General features: G+C 56.7%; 1 protein-coding gene across 1 annotated transcript in view; it reads right to left on the bottom strand.

Annotated features, from left to right (window-relative positions):
• The window catches only part of CASZ1 (castor zinc finger 1), a 148,237-nt gene that overhangs the window by 105,774 nt on the left and 21,787 nt on the right, over positions 1-20,676 (bottom strand). The window contains exon 2 of the mRNA XM_019461360.2: positions 9,613-9,766. The gene's annotated coding sequence lies outside the window, so the exon portion shown is untranslated. The remainder of the gene's footprint in view (positions 1-9,612; positions 9,767-20,676) is intronic.

The following is a 20,676-nucleotide window of genomic DNA, read 5'->3' as shown; positions in this document are numbered from 1 at the left end:
CCAAGCTCCTGGCAGAGGCAGCAGGAGTCCTGCTGATTAATTGGTTCTCTGTCTTCCCCAAGTGCTCACCAGACACAACCAGATGGTTCCGGCGACACGCCGTCCACTCCCGTCCTCCCTTAAAATGACACGACATCTTCACCCTACATCCCACCTCCACCTTTCCCTTCTATACTGCAAAACCCCGAGAGCCCCTTCTCCCCCTCAGCCAGGCCCGGGGCTCAGAGAGCCCCAGAGGGACAGGGGCGACAAAGAGAACCCAGGTTCAGGTTTGCAGCGGGGAGAGGTCTAAACGGAGCCAAAGTTTAGACAAGACTCCACTTTCTCTTTCGGCCTTCAAGCAATTCGGCTAGGGCAGACGGGGTGGGGGACCCAGGGCTGAGTCTGCCCCTATTTCCTGCAAGTGTGAAGGGATGACTCTGTATCTAAAAAACACGAACTTAGAAGCCCAAACAATCAAGGCTGGCTGGTCCCCCCTACCCTGCCCCAGGAGGGCGCCACACAGAAGCTGCTCCAGCTCGCTGGGGCCTCTGTGGTACCACAGACCGCCCGCCACCCCGCCCTGCCGGTTGGCTCTCCGTTGACACCTCTGGGTCCTGGCGGCGGGGGGAGTGGCCTGCAAGGTGCATGACTGTGCCCTCCAGGTGGTCAGCCTGTGTAGGCACGCTCCCCCAGGCATCGAGGAATGGAATAGCACAATCCCAAGGGCAAGGAGCTAGGGTCAAGCAAGGCTGGGGCCACAGCTGAGAAGCCGTGGTGGGTCCGGGAGGCCGAGGAGTGGCGAGGGCATCGGGCCCTGTTTGGGGAAGCCACCCGATGCCCCGGTGGCAGCACCTGTGAGATGTGGGCTCCAGCTGGTAAACCGCATTCCCTTTGCTGGGCACTGGCTTCCCACTTATAAAAATGAACCTGAGCTGGATGACCCGTGGGGTCTCAGGGAACATTCCAGAGCTGCTGCATGGCAGCGACCAGTAGAAGACCTGCTCACAGCGCTCGAGACGCCAGCTGAGATTATTGCTGTCATTATTATTATTACTATCATTTTCATGAGCACTGCTCTTTACTTTTTATTTGTTTTTATTTTTTAATGTTTTATTTACTTTTGAAAGAGAAAGAGAGCGCTCCTGGGGGAGGGGCAGAGAGAGATGGGGACAGAGGATCCGAGGCAGGCTGGGCTCTGCGCTGACAGCAGAAAGCCCTATGCGGGGCTCGAACTCACAAACCGTGAGATCATGACCTGACCCGAAGCTGGACGTTTAACCAACTGAGCCACCCAGGCACCCTGCATCGTTTTTGATTCCAAATGTTCCGTGAGCCTCCTTTCAGTCAGAGCAACAGGGTAATGGGGAAAGTCTGAGCTTACAGTCTAGAAAAGCCACATTTCCTGAAATTTTCAGCCCAGAATCAAAACTAGTGAAGGAGAGAGAGGGCAATGGAGATTCGATTAGAGGCCGTGAGGGGTCTGGCCACGTTTCACAGGCCTGAGTGATCCCAAACTGGCCCACACGGGATCTACAAGGCACTGACCTCTGAGGAGCCAGAACTCCGACATGTGACTGGCGCTTCCCGGCCCACCTTAGGGGGATGATCTTGGGGATGAAACATGATTATCTAGGGCAGCAAGGGTTAACGCCGGGGCTGGGAGAGGCCAGGCAGCACGGAGCACTCCCTGTTTATTAATAAGCTATTTATCACCAGCTTTGCTTTTAATGCCATTTGGGCTTAATGTCGTTAATGAAATATAAATACCCACGCTAACGATGTCGGTCAGAGGCAGCACGGGCAGCAGACGGCTCGCGAAACAGGGCCAAACCGCCGGGCACGCTGGGGAAGAGGCTGAGAGCTCGGGAAGCGGAAGAGGTTCCCACCGGCCTGGCACCCCCAGCCCCCTCTGCTCCCACCACGAGGCTCCACTGCTGGTTGTGCCGGGAAAGGCCAGGAGGAGGGTGGCCCAGGGGTTGGGGGAGAGGAGGCCTTGAGGGCACAGGATGCTGTTAACTCCTAGAGGACGCAGCAGGAGTGAGAGAGCTCCCACCTCGGGGGCACCGCCTGCCTGGCATCGGGCCCCTTGGCTGCAGGAGGCTGGACAACCACCAGCTGGCAGCAGGCCCTTCTCACCGCCCTGAGCACCCTGACCACTGGGAACGGAGCCGGGGTGAGAAGGGTCACGAGAGGGAGCAGTAAGGATCCCATAGTAAGTAAGGCTTCCAATAAAGACCACCCCTCCCTGCGCCGAGAATGACATCCCAGGCCCCACTGCGTGGCACCACGTCCCGGAAAAACTGGCCCAGGCTATTCAGGCTAGTCGGCCGCCTTGGGGGTGCGGGCGCAGAGGTCAGCAGATGGGCATTTCTGTTCAGTGCCCAGAGGCCTTGGAACCTGGAGGCGACCCTGCATGGCAGGCGAGGTCCCTTATCTCCTGCCTGACCTGGCCTGGCCCTTCCCACACGGTGGGCCATCCCTGCTGACCTCTCCGGAGGCTCAGAGCAGATCGATGCCCTCGGCGGATGACCACCTAGCCCAGATTACCCCAGGAACTTCGGGCCTTTCCCTCTGGAGAGACCCCAGGCTATTCCCAGACACCAGTCTCGCCTGGGGAAGACGGCCCTGGGACTTGCTTCCCGGCCTGGAGCCACAGCTCCTTCGAAGGAGATTTGCACTCTACTCACCCAAGGGCCACCTGGGCCCAAATAGAAGTGAGAGACCCGGGCAAGCAGCTGACCTTTGCTCCAGCCTCCTCCACCTGTGGCACTTGGCACCGGAGGTCACTCGGCACTGGCCCCGCCTTGCTCCCCAAGGGTGCTACCTCTTCCAGAGGGAGCTCTGGGCTGTTCTTGGGAGGGAGCCCAGCAGCCTGCGGCCCTCCCCGCTCAGGATTGTCTGAGAAAATGCACGATGACTGGCGAAATCTGAATTTCAGAGAAATCTTCCCTACTTTTTTAGTGTATGCTCCTGATATTACCCGGAACGTACTTACACTAAAACTTTATTTGTGGTTTATCTGAAATTCAAAGGTCACGGAGCATCCTGTATTTTTTTTTTTTTTGAAGTTTTTATTTTAATTCCAGTTAGTTGCCATAAAATACAGCGTTCTGTTGGTTTCAGGTGTACGACAGGCATCCTGTATTTTCATTTGCTAACTCTGGCAACTCTAGCCCGCTTCCCAGCAGGTTAACACCTGGCAGGTAGGTGAGCAGGACTGTACGGGGCAGCAAGGGAAAATGGACATTCCCGCCCATCTCAGGACAGCAGCCTCCTTTCCAGAGGCTCTGTTCGTTCGTCACTGCCCCCCTGCCTGCCCTCTCCCCTCCGTGGTCACTACCGCACAGCCCAGTGCCACGGCTCGCCTGCCGGGGTCCCCTCTCCCTGCACCCCTCAAAGTCACCTCCACGTCCCCAAGGAGTACAGGGCTCATTTGCTGGGGCTTGGTGGAGCTCAGCTCAGCGGCTAATCCCCTGGGTGGCTCCTGTCAGATTATTAATTAGCTAAAGCGGATCGGTCCTGGAACAACATGCGCTTGGACTTCAGATAAAGCAGGCCAGGGAAGCTGGGCGGGGGGCTGCTTAAAGTGACAAGAGCCTGTTTCTGAACCGCTCCCTAAGGAGGACTGGGGGACGGGCAGGCGGAGGCTAGGGCGGGGGGTGTCCAACGGCGCCCTCAGCACTCCCCTCACCTGCTCAAGAGAGCACCCCCCCCACCCCGGGGAGGCAGTGAGTACAGATGCACCTAGATGGGGCACCGAGGGTCCCCTTGAGAGGATGAGTTGGTGACAGTTGGGTCTTGCTTTTTAATGAAAAGAGCTTGTGCCTAATCAGATCAAGTCACCCAGAACTCTTCCAAAAGCTTCTTATTTCACTTGGGGTAACGGCTACCAGGCCTGCAGGATCTGGGGCCCCCCAACGTGACCCCCGTGACCTCCCACAGCATCTCTCCCCAGCGAGCTGTCCTCCAACAAGCCAGGCTGTTCTTGTGTCTGGGAGCTCACGCTTGCCGTTCACCCCGGTGGGAACACTCTTGTCCCAAGTACTGAGTAGGAGGGCTCTTTCCTTCACCTTCTCCGTCCCTACCGAAAGTCACCATCTCAGCGCTGCCTTCCCCGGATGCCACACCCGGAATTATAAACCATTCCGCCCCCCCCTCCCCTGCCATGCACTCTCCCCATTCTATTCTAGAAACCTGCTGGTTTTCTCCTGGACACACGTGGCCATCCAACAAATACTTTATTTCTTTATCTCGTTTGTCATTTGCCTTTCTCCACTAAAATGCAAATTCCGCGGCACAGGAAAGTTTGGCCGGTTTGTTCACTGCTGCGGTCTGGTTCGCAGCCTCTCTCAGTACGGCTTGATGAATGAATGAAAAAGACACATGAAAGACCAGAGGTTAAAGGTCAAGATTTGGACCACCGCCTCTTCAGACTCAGAGCCCATTGTGGCTGGGCCCTGGGCCGCCCTGGGGGCTTCCCAGGTACCGGCTCCTCCCAGGCCCATCCCCTGCTTCCCCAGCTCTGCCCCCACACAGTGGTCCTCTTACAGGTCCTATCATTTGCCCTAAAGATGTATTTCCGGTTCTGGGTCTCCTGAGGGATGGCCTGGGGGATCCATCCCCCTGCCACCCAGACCCTCCTCTCCTGGCTGGGCCTGCTACCCAGAAGCAGCCGGGGTTAGGGCAGGGGGTAGCGATGAGGGGTGAGGAGAGGGAACGGGGACTCCCAGCTGCTGCCCGGGCCCAGCTCAGCTGCCGGCAAACTCCTGGGCTTGGATTGTTTTGACTTGAGTCGGTGAAGCTGAAATATTGAGTCACGACGGCCCTAAACTTCATTACCAGCTTTTAACGCAGATTACTAAGGGAAAAAAGTTGCTTTTAATTGCTTCTCCCGATTAGCATTTCTGGAGAAGAAACTAGTGATTAATTACACCTTCCCACTTCCACTCACCCTGGCCACGGGGGTCCCAACCCCAGGCTACCACATGGAGGCTCAGGGGCAGAAAAGGTGCCTGTTCTGGGGGGGGCCAAGAAACCAAACCAGAGAGAAAACCTGGGTGGGGAGCGGAAGGTGAGGAACCTGCCCAGAGCGGATTCAATGGAAAGCCAGCAGCTAATGGTGTCGGCAGCCACGCAAGGGTCCCTACACCCGCTGCCTCAGGCCTCCGTGTGGAGGCTCCAAGGTCACGAGGACAGAGGCAGGGCAGAAGTGCTTCTGCCCTCGTCCACATCCACAAGACATTAACCCTCCCAAAGCCATGGGCCGCTGTTCCTTTGGAGCGACCGCATCATCGAATGAAGAGGGGCCCCTGGGTAGCTCTGGCCAGGCGGGAGCTCCCAGCTCGGCCCCAACCCTCTCCTCTTGGGTCTGCACCTGCTGGGGCCCGGGGGCTTCCTGACTCTGCCAGGGAACAAGGGAGAACCGAGGAACAAGGCCCAGGGCTGGGGCGCTGGCAAGATCAGGCCCAATTCTCACACAGAATAGAAACCAGAAGGATCATTAACTCTTCCCAAGGCTTTCGGTTCAGCCATCCTCCTGAGCATGAAGTTACCCAGGGGTGGCAAAGGGCTTGGGCCCCCAGGCCCCTCAGCCAGCACCTCTCCTGACCCCAGCCCTGCTTGTCTGGAGCGGCCAGCCCCACATCAGATCAAAGCCCGGGAGGATGGAGTTGGAAGTGTCCAGTCCAGTTAGGAGGGAAGGCCACGGATCTAGTGCAGGCCGCGGAGGCAGAAAGCAGAAAGGCCTCCCACGCATGCACAGACACACACGCCTGCCCACCCACACATGCCCCCCCCTGCCTTAGCCTGGCATTTTGATGCTGGCTGACACCCCCTCAGAGCCAGGCAGAGGCACCAGCTGCACGCCTGGGACATCCCTGTCACCCCTGCAAGACGTCCCCAGCCTGCCCTTCTGCTCTCTCCTGTCACTCCCCCTGGAGGTCAAGCCTCCAGAGCTTTCCTGGAGGGCTGAGCTGGCCCATATGGCTGGGAATATGTTGCCAACATGGGCAAGAACTCACTGGGGCCCCCGCAGCCGGCTGTGACGGCCTCGTGCTCACTCCAGGGTTAGGGCTGTGTAGCACACACACTGTTTGGGGTGGCCTGCCTCGTCCTGACCCGAGCAGGTGACACCAGGACCCGGGAAAGTAGAGCCTTGTATTAAAGGCCCAGGAAAAAGGGACAGTGGCCCACGTCAAATCTGACAGGCCACCTACGGGAACTCACACTGTAGATTGTGAAAAGACTTTCCACGTGGAAAGATTGCTAGGATCCCTGCCCATAAACTGGGCTGGAGGTTAAGCTGGCCCGAATGGAAATGAGGAGGAGGCCTTAGACAAACCCTTTTTTTGGGTTCTACGTGACCGGATGCACGGGCGAGAGGGTCCATAGACGCTCAGCCCTCGAGAACACGGATCGCATTTAAAGCCACAGTGAGAGGAACTGTACGGACTGGGTCCAACCTCAGACCCGGCACTGAACTCGTGGAGCAGAGGCACAAAACAGGCTTCGGTGCAGTCTCAGGGCCAGAAGGATAGCCAGCTCGGAAATCCCTACCGAAAACGGTGCCAGAGACAAGCAGGCCTCTGGCCCTCCCTCCACATGCGGCCGACCAAGAGATGCCTAATCCTCTCTGCCAGGCTTTCTCAGCAACCAGCATAGTGCCCTGGATGGTGCTTCTCCCTAATCCACAAGACAAGACGCAGTGCCCCTGAAAGCCACGGGTGGTTCTTGGCACCATCAGGGTGGGTGCGTGAGAGGGGAGAAGATGCAGGGCCACAGGGGGTGTCTGTAAAGCTGGAGCCAGGACACTGGCTCCTTTCTTCGCCGCTCACTCCATCAGCAAACCCTGTGGACCTGCCCTCTCAACACACGGACTCCGTACCCTTCTGTCCATTTCCACCTTTCTCGTCTCAGCGGCCACAGCTGCCTCCCCTCTGGCCTCTTGGTCTCTGCCCTTGCCACCGTGCAACCCACTCTCCCCGCCGCAGCCCCAGCCATCTTTTTCATTTTGTTTTAAATGCTTATTTCTTTTTGAGAGAGAGAGAGCACGCGCGCACGAGCAGGGGAGGGGCAGAGAGAGAGGGAGACACAGAATCCGGAGCCGGCTCCAGGCTCCGGGCTGTCAGCACGGAGCCCGACGCGGGGCTCGAACTCACGAAACGGGAGATGGTGACCTGAGCCGAAGTCGGTCACTTAACCGACTGAGCTGCCCGGGCGCCCACACTTCCGTCTTTTTAAAACGAAAACAAGATCACTTTACCTCCATGCTTGAAACCCTCCTGTGGCTTCCTGTCACCCAAAAAATAAAATCCCAGCTTCTCCCAGCTCACTAACCCCTACATACCCCATCCACTTCCCGGCCACCAGGACCTTCTTTCTGTTGCCAGAGGTACTGAGCTCATCCCACCTCAAGACCTTAAGACTAGTGCTCTCTTTGTGGAATATTCTTCTGCCTTCAGATGGTTCAGATGTTTGTCGACTTCCTATCCTCCCTTCTCAGCTAACTCTCACCTCCTCAAAGTGGCCTCCTCTGACTGCCCACACACCTCACACTACTCCGTCCTATGTCCATTCTGCACTAATGGTGGCCTCGTTCTTTTCTGTGGGTTTCTTGTCTGCCTGCCCAACCAGGATTCCAGGAGAGCCAGGGCTGTCTTGTCCAACTCTACCCCCAACGATTGGCAGACACCAGGCCCTCAGGATCTGTTGAATAAACATTACCAGATCTTACGTGGCGCAGCCAGAAACAGGTAGAATCTGAGCTAGACGGGAACAGGGCTGCGGACCAGGTGCCCGCGTGGACTCGCCCCTCTCCCGCACTCTGGTGAGTTGAGGTAGGGCACCTCTGAGACCACAGATCAGCCCCGCCACAGACGACATGGGCCCGCGGCCAAACCCAGTACCTGGAAAGGAGTGAGTGAGTGCAGCGGGGCTTGGCCGCGACGTTCCCTTTCGGAGCCCTCGGAGTCCCCAAGCTTCACCATCAAGCCCCAGACGGCCGATGCCAGGATGCGGGAGCCCCACGGGATGCGTGGAGCCCGTACCCTATGCCGGCATGGCCCCTGGGAGTCAACAGTGAGTGGAAACTTCGGAAAGGGAAAAACTAATGGGCATGTTTTGCCGAGGGAACAAAGAAAACAAAAAGCCTGCCACTGAGAACAGAACGGGCAACATTCCCCCTTCAAAGGGGGCTCCACGGGCGCTTTGGCAACCTGCTCGTGCACTGGGCCCAGGCGTGGCTAGGGAGGCCAGCAGCCAGAGGCTCGAAGACACGTGGGCCTGCCTTCCCAGGACCCGTGATCATCAGAGAAGCAGAGTCAGGCAAGAAGAGCTCAGAAGTGGAGACACACGCAGGCGCTGGCACCAAAACCCCAGCAAGATGGTCCTGCCGACAGTCTCGACACGGCCATCGGCGGACAACAGCGGCACGCCTCCAACGTGGCCACACCAACTCCTGGAGCGTGAGCACATTCTGGACACCGGGAAGAAGAGTCTCGGCCACACAGTTGTTCCTCCACAGTAACCCAGGGCCACATTTACATCTGATTTGCAAATCCCTGGCTGCATCCAAGGCTTCTGCTAGTCCCTGAGGTGACGCGGTCTGGCGCGAAGCAGGCCTACAGCTCTGGGGACCTCTCAAACCCCAGTGGGCGCCAAGGCACCCATCGCTGCCAAGCGCTTCCTCCCTGCAAGTTCAAAGTCCAGAGTTGCAGAGCCTGGCCATGGAGGGAGGGGCAAGACACGCCTGATTGTGGCGCCCTTGGGGAGGGACAGCGCAGGGTGGTAAGCCGGGGCCGCTGAATCCTGTGTGGCTCACACGGGAGGCGTGGCTCGCGGCCTCTACCCTCCCAACCATTCTCCAGACCCTCAACCTCTGCCCCTGTCCTACCAACCTCTCTGGGCTGGTTCCCTTGGGATCCTAAGAGAACACTGAATAATGACCAATAGGTAGTGAGGCACCTGGTGTGTGTCAACCCCACCCGCCACCCTCCCCCCACCAAAAAAAACCCACCACGTCTGATACCTGCAGGCAAATATCTGACAGTAGCAGCCTCATAGACTACCCATCCCTGGCACGAGTGACCTGCCTTATGCGAGGGGTGATTTTTGAGCCTGGATCAAAAGACACCTGTGGCTTCTCCTCTAAGGAGGGTCCTGCCTGGGCTGGAGAGAGCCCCCAGCAAGTCACGTGTGAACTCAGAGCAGCGTGGCAGCCTGCGGACAGCGTGGCAGTCCAGAGGGACCGGACCCACCGCTCCCAGAGGTGACGTTCGGAAAGGACTCTAGGCCTCCCCTGGAGTACCCGCGTGCTGCTGGCACCATTCGGTGGCAGGATTCTTAGAGGCCATTATTCCAATCTGTTTATATCACAGGTGGGGAAAGCGAGAAAGCAGTGAGTCAATGTCAAAGCCAGGGCCAATATACAGTGTCCTGTTCCTAGGCCCGGGCTCCGTCCTCAATCCTGTGTCTTCTTACTTTCACCTAGGGTGCCTGAGCTACCCCCATCCAGGTCAGAAGCCTCCTGAGAAAGGCCTACTGGGTCTCTCTCCCAACAAGGAACCCCCACACCGGCCACCTACAGCCCCGACCCACATCTCCCAGACACATCTGGGAATCAGGAGCAGCTACCTTTGTGTCCCAAGAGACCGGGGTCCAAAGTCCATTCCACTGTGCACCACTGGAGCTGCAGGGTCCCCTTCTACGGGAGGGCTGACAACCGTGGTGGCCGGAAGGGCAGATGGGATGGAAGGGGTCTTGGCCTTCAGTCAGCGAGGTCTGTTTGCTACCGGAACGAGAAGGGAAAACAGATTATTAGACTCCCGCTGAGACCCACGTGGCCCCTCAAGACAGGACGACAAGACGGCACGGTTCCGACACTCGGCGCCGTAGGGAACCATCCGGCAGTCGCTGCTAAGAGATTCTCGGACCCTGCCTGCCAATCGGCGGACGGCATGGCTGCGGTGAGGGCCAGGTCTGACCCTACAACCAGTGCACCCTTTGCACCATTATTAGCCAATTGCAAAGCAGTTGTCACAGCTAACAAAAGAAGCAGACAGGTAGAAACAATAAGAGGCCAATCCGATGCCACCCCCAGGTAATAACACAGTGATCACACCCAAGGCTCGGCACCCCGGGTGAGAGGTCAGCCTGACGGTGGATCAAGCTGACGCCGGAAGCCAGATCAGACCCACGCAACCGAACCAAGCTTCGGGCTCCCCAACCTCCACTCCCTCTAGACTTTCCCTGGGCCGGCTCCCAGCTGCTCCCATGACCCCCCAGTGGCCCTGTGGGAGTCTCTAAAAACAGAATCAACAGGTGTCTCTGCAGCTACCCAGGATGGGTCAGTTTGGTTTCTTCTCTTTTCCTCCTGCCCTCCCCCCCCCCGCCACCGTCCACGTTACTACTGCGCCGTCGCACCCCATAAAAAAGAAAAGAGCGTGAGTGCACGCGCCCAGAAGGGGGCCGCTGAGATTCATTCGTGATAGGTGTTGGGCCAAAAAAAAAAAAAAAAATGTGGCCAAAGAAAGTTGGTGCCCTGCGACCAGCAACCTTTGTGTCAATTTAGGCAAATATTGTGGTGTTTCCATGGTGATTCCTGTTTTGAATATCCACTACACTCACTTTTTAAAGGGCTTTTCCTGTTTGCGTTTCAACTTCAAATCTGTAAATATTTTTGGCCTTTTTAGAAAAATTAGCCTGTGCGCGTGCAAGCACAAACCCGGCACCGGACCTCCGTGCACACGCTCCCAGGCCTGGAGGTGCAGCCCGATGGGCGTGAGAGTGGGGTACGGAAACTCCAAGGGGGCTCTCCATCTGCTCCCACACCCACCGGGCCTACGGGGCTGGCATCAGGGAGTGGGGTGGCTGAAATTCCAGTCCTTTCCTTCTCCCTCGACCGACCGGGGCATCCACACCACCTGTGTGCTCGCTCCCAAAGCGTGTGAGTGGGCTCGGCCTGACTCGACAGCGTGGCATGGTGTGGGCAGTTACCCGGCAGGTTCTGCAACATGGCCCAGCCCTCTGATCCCGAGCCTCCCTCGAGGGCACGAACCCCTCCTCTCCTGCCTCCCAAGGTCGGGCCAGTGGAAGGGGCTGTTGGGCAGTGAAGGTGACAGATTCCAGCAGCCGCTGCCCCCACCTCTGCTCTGGGGCACGGCCACAGGGATGGGCCAGTGATAGTGGCCCTGGGCTTGGATCGCCCCGCTCCCACCCCACCCGTCAGCACCATACAGGGTTAACAGCGGGTTTCCTGGTTTCCATGGATTCCCGCCAGGCCCCTAATGTGAGTTTCGTGTGATTTGGGGGAAGTGGATTTCCTTTGTTTTCCAGTTTGGGAATATTTTTTTCTTTAAAAAAGAGGAAAAAACACTTTAATGGGAACTTCAGGGCCACAGGGAGACTTACTCTCTGGGCTCTGCCATTCCCCTGCCTGTTGGTCCAGGATCCCCCAAAGCCCTGGGCAACCCACCCACCAGCTAAGTATCTCCAAGCCAGAGGAAGGGGTGCCTCAGACCACCTACATCTCCCCGCCCCCAGAACATTCTTCTGCTGGGGGGGGGGGGAGGGACGACTCTATTCCAATATCCCGTCAGAACGACCCCTGCCCCACCTGAAAAGCCAGCATCTTCTACGGGTGGCTCACACTCTCCCCTTCCGGCCACACACCTTTCCCAGGGAAAAGGTCAAGGGAAACATTCCCACCTCCCTGACTTCTGGCAAAGAGCGAGAAAGACCAGGGTCTGACCACACGCAAATGGGCATGTGAACCGTACCGGGTTCTTCTGCCCTGGCTCAGAAGGGGATTCCAGTCACAGGGGACCAGGGTGTCCCAGGCCCTGGTGGGGCCCTTGTCCAGCCTCCTCCAGCTGAGGGAGGGGCCTGCCCTGGGCAGAGGGAGCTTCTCGCCTTGGCAAAGCAAGAGCAACTGAATAAAGGGTGTGGCCTAGCCTCCTCTTCCCCCTCCTCCTCAGTCTTCCCCATTCCTGCCATCCTCCAGCCCTGCCAAGGTGTGGCCTTGCTCAGGGACTGTCCCCAAGCAAGCAGCCTGACCTATTTACCAATCCAGGGCACAGGCCCTGGGGCCTGCCATGGTCGGGGCCCTCCCACGGCACAGGCCCCGGGGGCCGTGGCAACAGCAGGAATCTCGGTCAGTAGGTGGAGAGCCCAGAAGACAGAGCTCTCTGGCCAGCAGCTCCAGGGTGAAGGGGTGAGAAGCCATGTGTAGGTACAGAAATAATACTGGGCCGAGAATCAGAAGATGTGAGTCTGAGCCCCAGTCCGGCCACCTAACTTGCCGTGGACCATGGGACAGGCCACATGATCTCCCTAGGGCCCCCCTTTCCTCACAGATGGAGAGGACACCTTTCTCCCTCCTACCCAGCAGGGCTGGAGGGTCATCCCCAAGAGATGAGCAAGGTGTTACCGGTGCTCCAGCAATGTCCTCGACTACCACCACCTTCTTCTTCCACACCTCTTCAAGGTAACCTTCCAGAATCCACTCCAAACAGGCCATATGCCTCTCTGCTCTGCTCCTCACACATCTTTCATTGTGGCATTTAAATCCATACTGGACTAAAGTAATTTGTTCACGAGTCTGTCTCCGCCGTTGGGTTTTTAACTCCTCAAGGGCAGAGACCAGGTCCTAATTATCTCTGCGTCCTCAGCATTTAGCACAACAGCTGGCCCACAGTGGGCAGCGTAAGTGTTTGTGGAGCTGAACTAGTCCCTGATCTCGTGTCAGGATCAGACGGGCCCGGCACAGCGTCATCCCTCTCCAGCGACAGAACACCTCGCCGGCTGTTTTCAGGCTCCCTTCCTTCTGGTTCCCCTAAGCACAGCCTGCACCTTGGTTTTCCCGCTCCAACATTAGCGCCACGAATGAGCAACTTTCAGGTTCATGGGGACCGCTCGGTTACCCGATCCTCCTCCAGAGGATGCCGGTAAGTATCGACGGAGCTCCTACTATGTGACAGAGAGCACGTCGGGAGTGGAGGGCACAGCAGCTGAGAGGTTTTCACCCCCATCTGCCGGCAGGCCTACGTGATGCCTTCTATTCGTCGAGCACCACGCTAAGTATCGTACGCGTTGTGATCTCGCCAAATCTTTACAACGTGAGGTAGGAAGCATTAGGGCCCCATGTTTAGATTAGGGAGGGGAGGCGCAGAGAGATATGAAGTGACTCGCCAAAGGTCACACAGCCCAGGCCCGGACTCGGGGCCCAAATCACTTCAAAGTTCTTCTCTGTCCCCACCCCTGGTCTCAGCACTGACCCACACCTAATGCTCTTTCCCCTCCGGTATCTCAGTCCTCCTGCCCCCACACAGGTCTCCATCAACCCCCCGAGAGCCAGCAGAAAGCACTCAGAGATCACAAAGGAGGACGAAGGTAATGCTTAGGTGTTTCCTTCTGGCTGGGCTGTGAACGGGGGCAGGTGAGGCCTATGGTGAGGTGCCCGGTCGGCAGGAGAAACCCCTGAACCTACTTGGTAAATGGGGTCCCAGTTGCGGGCATGGCCTCCGGGAGGGGGAAGGGGTCTGAGCAGCCCATTGCTGTCATCTGGCGAGACAGGGACAAGAAGGCCACCAGAAGAGGGCCACTCTGAGTCATGAGGTTCTGTGGGAATGGGACGGCTTCCATTTCTTCTCTCCAGACAAGGGGCAAGCTAAAGGGCTTTACCATGAGGATGGATTTCTGCTGGCTCGCCCTCACTGAGACCACCTGCAATGCCCGTCTGCCTGGCGATGTGGGACTGAGAAACAGGGACTGGGGAGCCCAGTTTGCACCTGGGTGAATGGGTGTGGCCAGGGCACCCATCGTCCCCAGGGGAGAGAAGACAACAGGAGGTGACCTCCGCTGTAGAAAGATCTACACCAGAGACGATAAAGGGGTAGAAGGTCAGGCTAGGACGCGGAGAGGACAAAGCCCTAATGAGCAGATTTCAGAAACCACCCGGAGTGAAAACAAAAACACAGACGTGTACGTTGCCCAACTTCGGGCTGTATGGAAAAGGGGAAAGAAAAAAAAAAAAACAATAAAAAAATCCACATCTTAATACAAAAATCCTACGTGATGTGTTGTGGCACGAAAATGTTTTTCACTGCATTTTTCATCTGTGATCTCACACGGCCTACGACGGGTCCGCCCAACGCAGTAGGTATTTGATGGTACACAAACAGAGCAAACACATACACAATTAACCAAAACAAGGGCAGCAGATATTCAAATTGGTCCAAGCTGGCATCTCAGGGCTTCAGGTGGCCTCCGGAGATCGCTGCTGTTGGCTCCGCGCATGGGCCCCCTGACTGCTGAGGGAGAAATAAATGGGGCAAGAACACAGCTCAAATGGAAGGAAACGTGGAGTTCTGTGAATTCTCAGAACTCAGCAAGCAGAACTCCCGGCCAGCGGGTTATGCGGCCGTTCTGCGCTTCAGGTGCCGTCCTGCTGCCGACCGGGGACAGAGAGGGGACCCACGCCCCAGGAGCCCCTCCTGCGTATCGCTCACCCCAGTCACTGTCTCCTTTTTGTTCCGCCCCTCCCCCCTTTTAATTGTTGGATGAGTTTACAGAGCTGTGTGCCAAAAACAATCAACTCTAGGGAACAGAGTTATACAAAAAAGGGCGTGTCGCCAGAGGGAGACGGATATCCATGGAAACCACCACCTTTTCACGGCAGCCTAGGTGAAGCCGGGACGGGGAGGACAGCGTGGGGGTAGGGAGATAGACTCCACTCAGAGCAGGGCCCCAGAAAATGCTGGGGTCGCCAATGACCTGAGGGAACCACATAAAGTGGGAGGGTCGGGAGGAGGGATTGGCCGGAGACCACCAGGAGGGCAGGGCTGCTGGGACTCGTGCGAGAGCACTCGCGCAGGCACACACACGTAACGTCACCCTGCCAGATCACGGGGGCAGTGCCACACGGTGTTTAGCGTACAAGCTTTGGAGCCGGACTGCCCGGTAGGAATCCAGGCTCCGCTGTTTACAATTTAGGTAATCTTGGGCCGGCGACTTTCACCTCCCCGTGCCTCAGTTTCCCTGTCTATAAAATGGAATACTAAATCAAAAAGGCTGAAGGAAGGCGGGGGTAGGGTTTCCAGGCTCCGCCACAGTCCAGGAAAATAACAGCCGATGTTTGTTAAGCAGTAGGTGCTAAGGATTTTAATACATCGATATGTATAATCATCGCAAGAACCCAACGAGGGGGGCTATCGTCTCAACTGGATAGACGAGGACGTAAGATTCAGAGAGGGGTATAACCCACCCAAGGTCACCCACTCAGAAGCGGTGTGAACCCAGGCCTGGGTGGCACCTTCAAACGATACCGCGTGGGAAGGGAAGGGGAAGGGGAGGGGTTGGGGAGGGAACAAGGCAGAGACGGGCTCTCGGGAGGCCCTCTTTCCAGACTGGACCGAAATGCACAGCAGTGGGACCCAGACATGTTTTTCTCAAGCTTCCAAAGGGAAAACAGAAATCCTCCAAAGCCAGTGACTGCAGCTGGGAGGAACAAGGAGCAGGGAAAAGTGGAGGTGGCCCACAGGCCCAGGTGGTCACAGTCTTCAGGAGTCCCCATCCCAGCCCTGACTAGAGAAGGCCCTGCGAGCCTTCCCTCCCGCCCGGGCGGCCACCTCCAGACAACAGCAGCACCTCCCAGCAAGAGAGGCCCAAAGACCTGGGAAAGGTCCTACTTCCGGGTCAGAACCCTGCAAACAGCCCAACCGTCTGCCTTCCCAGAAGCTAGCCAGATGCCTGGAGGGGACGGGGAACAGGCGAGGGGCGCGAAGGGGAGCACAGGTCTCCCCTGTGGCCAAGGCCAGGCCGGCGGAGCTCCAGGGAGGCCGAAAGCTGGAGTCAGAGGCTGCCTGCCCTGAGTGGTCTGGTCCTCACCCTGCTCGGAGACGGAGGCCACAGCAAGCTTGGTGGCTCAGCCCTTTCTGCCATCGACCACCCAAACTCATTCAGATATTTCCTCTCTCACTTGCTTTTTAAAAAAAATTTAATGTTCTCTATAATTCATCCGTCCCAGAAGATAATCGATAGAGCCCGTAATGAAAATCTGAGCCATATTTTATGATCCGCTGCAAGCAGAAAGGGCCACATCAGCAGGTCCGGTTTTGGCGCTCCCTCTCTGTCTTGCCCACTGCTCCGGGGATCACTTCCCCAGGCGGTCCTGCCCACAGCCCCCCACCCAGAGCCCTGCCCTCAGCCGCGTGAGGAAGGCGCGGACGGCCCCTCTGGAGAAGAGGCTCGAGCCACAACCCCGGCATCACCCCAGCACCCCAATGCACTCACTCCACCAACCCGTGACAGGACGGTCACCTGCCGTCGCGAGGTCTTCCTGGAGCTGCCCCTGGACCTGGGATCCCCAGCACCCCTGCCCTGCAACCTCGCAGCCATCTTTACTCGGGGCCCTTCCAGAAGCCTGAAGACCCTCACTAGGATCTGGAGGCCTGAGCAGGCTGGCCCCCCAGCCAAGGCATTCAGTCCCCACCAAGGAAGGCTGCCCGCTGCTCCCTGGGGGGGCTCCTGCTAGGGGGTGGTCCTTGGGGGCTCTCAGGGACACCTGGGACTCTCAGGTCACTGGAGGGTGGGTCATTAGTGCTCATTTTTACTACCTCCAACACGTCCTCCTCTCCCTGGTCTGTGCCCTGTGAGGTGACCGTGTGCAAGAGCCAGCTTGAGGGGACACACTGGGGGCTCGGGGGAGGCAGCCTCCTCCTGCTCTGCCAGGGCCAACTGGGGGCAAGCAGAGCCCCGCCCCTCACTCTGGCACCACCACTGGGAGCCAATCAGCGGGCAAGGTTCTGTTCCTCCCAGAACCCCTTGCTGCCTGGCACCAATCAGAGAGCGCCACAGCACCAGTGCGGGGCCGGGCCACCCCAGCAGGCCCGATCAGAGCCCGGAAGATGTTCCAAACACCCAGGGACAAAGCCTCACACCAATAAGAAGGGTGATTCAGCCCCATCATGAACTATTATGCAGCCGTTAACACACATTGGCCCAAAGCAGGAAACCCCAGATGACTCTGTTGTTTAGAATGCTGTCCAGTATGGCAGCCGCTGGCCACATGTGGCTCCGGAGTCCTTGCAGTGCACAGCGGCTGTTGACTGTGGCACTGAATTTTTTATTTGACTTGATTTCAGTTAATTTAAGTTTAAAAAGCCACATGTGGCTAGAGGCTACGGTATTGGATGGGGCAGGGTTAGACAGAGAGTCTCATCGATGTAAAAAAACAAAAAATTCTTCATAAAAAATTTAAAAGCCTACTATATCTCAAAGCAGTGGAATAATCACTATTAACCATAATAACGAAAATAGTTAACGTTTACGCGTGCTGTGTGCCAGGCTCGGTGCTCGATATTTTATATGGATCTTCACAGTGAATCCAAGATGCACACGATCATCATCCCCACTTTACAGATGGGGAAACTGAGACTCAGCAAGCTTAAGGAACTTACCCAAAGTCACACTGCCGGGGGGCAAAACTGGGTTTCGAACCCAGGTCCCTCTGTTCTCCTAACCCATGCTTTTAATGGCCACGCTACATGTTTTTAAATTGTTTTCTTCACACTTTTTTTTTTTTTTTTTTTTTGGTCTTTTCCAATGAGCCATGAGCATGAGTGATAATCAGGGAGAAAATGTTTTTTTAAAAGCCCTAAAAAGAGGCAAATCCTCCTCCCTCGGTGGGGAGCGTAAAGAGAGATCTCTGGGATGCCTGGCCAACTGGGCTTCTAGCTTGTGGATGGAGAAAGAGAGGGCAGTGTGGTTACGGGCCCCCTCTGACTCACGCTCCCACTGCCCAGATGCCCACGCTTGGGAGGCCCGGGGCCCACAGACGATGCTGGGCCTCGGATTCTCCAGCAGCCAGTCTGCCAGCAGCGGGATCCAGTTTCCTCCCAGCCCCACCCTGGAGTCAGTTCCTGACAGGTTTCTCAGCAGTTTTGCAATCACCACCCGGGTCTGCATCTTAAAGAAGGCGGCAGGCCATGGGGCTGTCTGCAAAAGACAACGCACACCATTCTTACCGTGGACCACCCTTTCCCTCTACCTTCTAGAAGAGCCAGGAACTCTGGGCTAGCAGCCCAAGCCTGGGACATGCTGTCTTCCCTCTGTGGGCATGGAGAGGCTTGTTTTTCCCAGGGGGGCGGACAGTCATTGCCTCCCTCTTGGGACTGCATTGAGGCTCAGAACAAGGGGACACACAGAATCCCCTTGAAAGGTCTGTGATGAAAGAAGAAGCCCCAGCAAGTACTGAGCCTGGGTAGAAATGGAACTAGGGAAGATTCCAAGTCGTTTTTGCTTTTTTTCCCATAGCACCAACCAGGGGGTGGGGAATAGGGAGCGATTACCCTCCGTGGTCGTGGTCGGGTTTCCATTTCAGCTTTTTCCCCCCTCCTGAGAGGCATAGACGGTTCTCCTTTCGGGGCAAGGAGGATAAATGTCCTTACCTTAGAAGGGTTTTTTTTTTTTTTTTCTTATTATTATTATGGATTTTTGGTTCCCTGCTGTCTGCAATTCTCTGTCATTGCCAATCTACCTTAAGTTCCCTTGGATTTATATATTTATTTTTTGGGTTGGTTTCAGGTGCTTCTAGTTTATCAAACAATCAGCCTTGTGAGGTACACTGGGTGTTTCCAGAAATTACATCACAAAAAATCATGCAATTAAAGTGTAAGGGAAAAAAAAACATAGCTGTTGCTTCATTTTGTATTTTAATTAGCGACTTATTGTAAACGTAGACTTTTAAAATGGAGGCGCCTAAGCAAAGCCAGTAAACAAGTTTTTCTAATGAATTAATTTCACCTCTTTCCTCCTCCTCCTCCTCCTCCCCCCCTCCTCCTCCTTCTCCTCCACCTCCTCCTCCCACCAGCCCAACTGTCATCTTCCGAACTTCTTGGCCTTCTTTCTGTCTATTCCACTTCTAAATCCTTGCCCGATACATTGTAGGAAAAGGAAACCCCCAGATAAAATAGGAGCCCTGGCCTGTATGATCACAGAAGCCTTGATGGTGAGCATCATGGCTGAGGACCCAGCGTGCCATCTGTCACCACACTCCTTGCTGTGTCCCCAGCCCTGCAAACTCCTCTCTACTGGGTCCCAGAGATCCCTCTGTTCCTGCCCATGCCCTGAGCTCAGGAAGGGAGAGAGGAGGAAAGCCCAGCACAGTGGTGACTGCCCAGGCAACTTGGGGGGGGGGGGGGGCATGGGTAGGCATGGAGCACCTGTGGCAGGAACGAGGTGAGGCAACCTGGAGAGAGAAGGAAGCCCCTGCTTCTGTGAAATCCAAAAGCCCACTACTGGGAAGAAGGAGAAGGGGCACAGGAGGGAATCTGTAGTCAGGGAAACAGAAGTTGAAATTAAAAGTCTGTCTAGGTCACATGGCAGCTCAGAGAAAGGACACATCCATCAGTCCCAGGTACCCCCAACCCCTGGAAGGGTAGACCCAGGCTGCCACCCTTGGTGAAACATCAGACAGTTGGTGCAGAATCTTGCTCCTTCTCTCATAGAAAGTTCCCAGCCTTGGTGGTGGGAGGGGGGCAGAGGGAGAGGGTAAACTCATCTGCCTCTTTTAGCCTAGTTTCTGAAAGAGAAGGCTGAAGATGGGGACAGGGTTCCCAGGAAAGGTAGACAAGCCCCAGATGTCCTAGAGCAGGGCAGACCCCCTGGAAGCCGCCTCTGCCCCACATCAGAAATATCACCGGCCGCTTAAATGTCCCTGTTCACCGGAAAGTGTCTGAGCCCTCCTGTCACCCCGGAGGCTAGGCCAGCTTGCCAAGGGCACGTGTCCGCCCCAAGCACCAGACAGGAGCACACCTCCTCCCTAGCGCTGCATCTCCAAAACCAAGGCAGAGACACCGTGGAGGAACAGGTCTGCCTTACCGACCCTCTCCTGGGGCAAGCCAGGGCATTCAGCATCGTGGGCGAAACTCCACACTGGCCATTTTTACGTTGAGTGGGAAGAACCCTAACGACGTCCTTCGGAAGGGCTGTCTTTCACCTGCTCATTCCCATCTCGGACCATCCTCAAGCTGGGATCCCCCTTGCCTCGGACACCAAGCCCGCTCTGGGATCCCCTCCCCTTCATTACAACAGGTGGCCTCCAGACAAAACTGGTGGGGAGAGGGGTACTCAAGAAGGCTCTAGAACACCTGGAGGCAGAATCCTGCCCCCCCCCCCCCTCTCTAAGATGCCCAAAGAAAGGAAAGAGGGGAGGAAGGAAGAACCAGAGAGGAAGGGGCTGGACCTCCATGTTATCATTGCACCGGTGGGAAGCCAGACCTAGCCTCACGACAGATCCTGCTCGGTTCAGCTTCAATCGGAAAGGAAAGCTCCCATCAAACATGGGCTGGGCAGGGATGTGGGCACCGAGATTAGGAATTTGGAAAACCATCTGAGGAACCTGGCCCTGGGAAGACAGCAACAGGATTTAATACCTTATCCCTGCTGTCTGGTAAACACCCTGAACCATCCCCGCGCTCCGTTAGGCAGCCTCGGATCCTCAGGTGTGCCGGCGACGGGCAGGTAGAGACAGACGTGGGCAGAGACAGGAAGGGAGGGAGTGTGGGCCTGGGGGGAGGGGGGCGGGGGAGGAGCTGGCCTGGGAGGTAGGATGGGCGGCAGCCAAGCCAGACAGTCAATGAAACAGCTGACAGGTGCAGGGAAGGGGGGCAGGGAGAAGAGAAAGGTGAGCCGAGGGTT

The sequence above is a fragment of the Panthera pardus genome, unplaced genomic scaffold, assembly GCF_024362965.1.
Source record: "Panthera pardus isolate Hobbes unplaced genomic scaffold, ASM2436296v1 HiC_scaffold_11, whole genome shotgun sequence".
Lineage (NCBI taxonomy): Eukaryota > Metazoa > Chordata > Mammalia > Carnivora > Felidae > Panthera > Panthera pardus.
The sequence above is the reverse complement of the archived record's forward strand: the minus strand, read 5'-3'. Positions and strand labels throughout refer to the sequence as shown.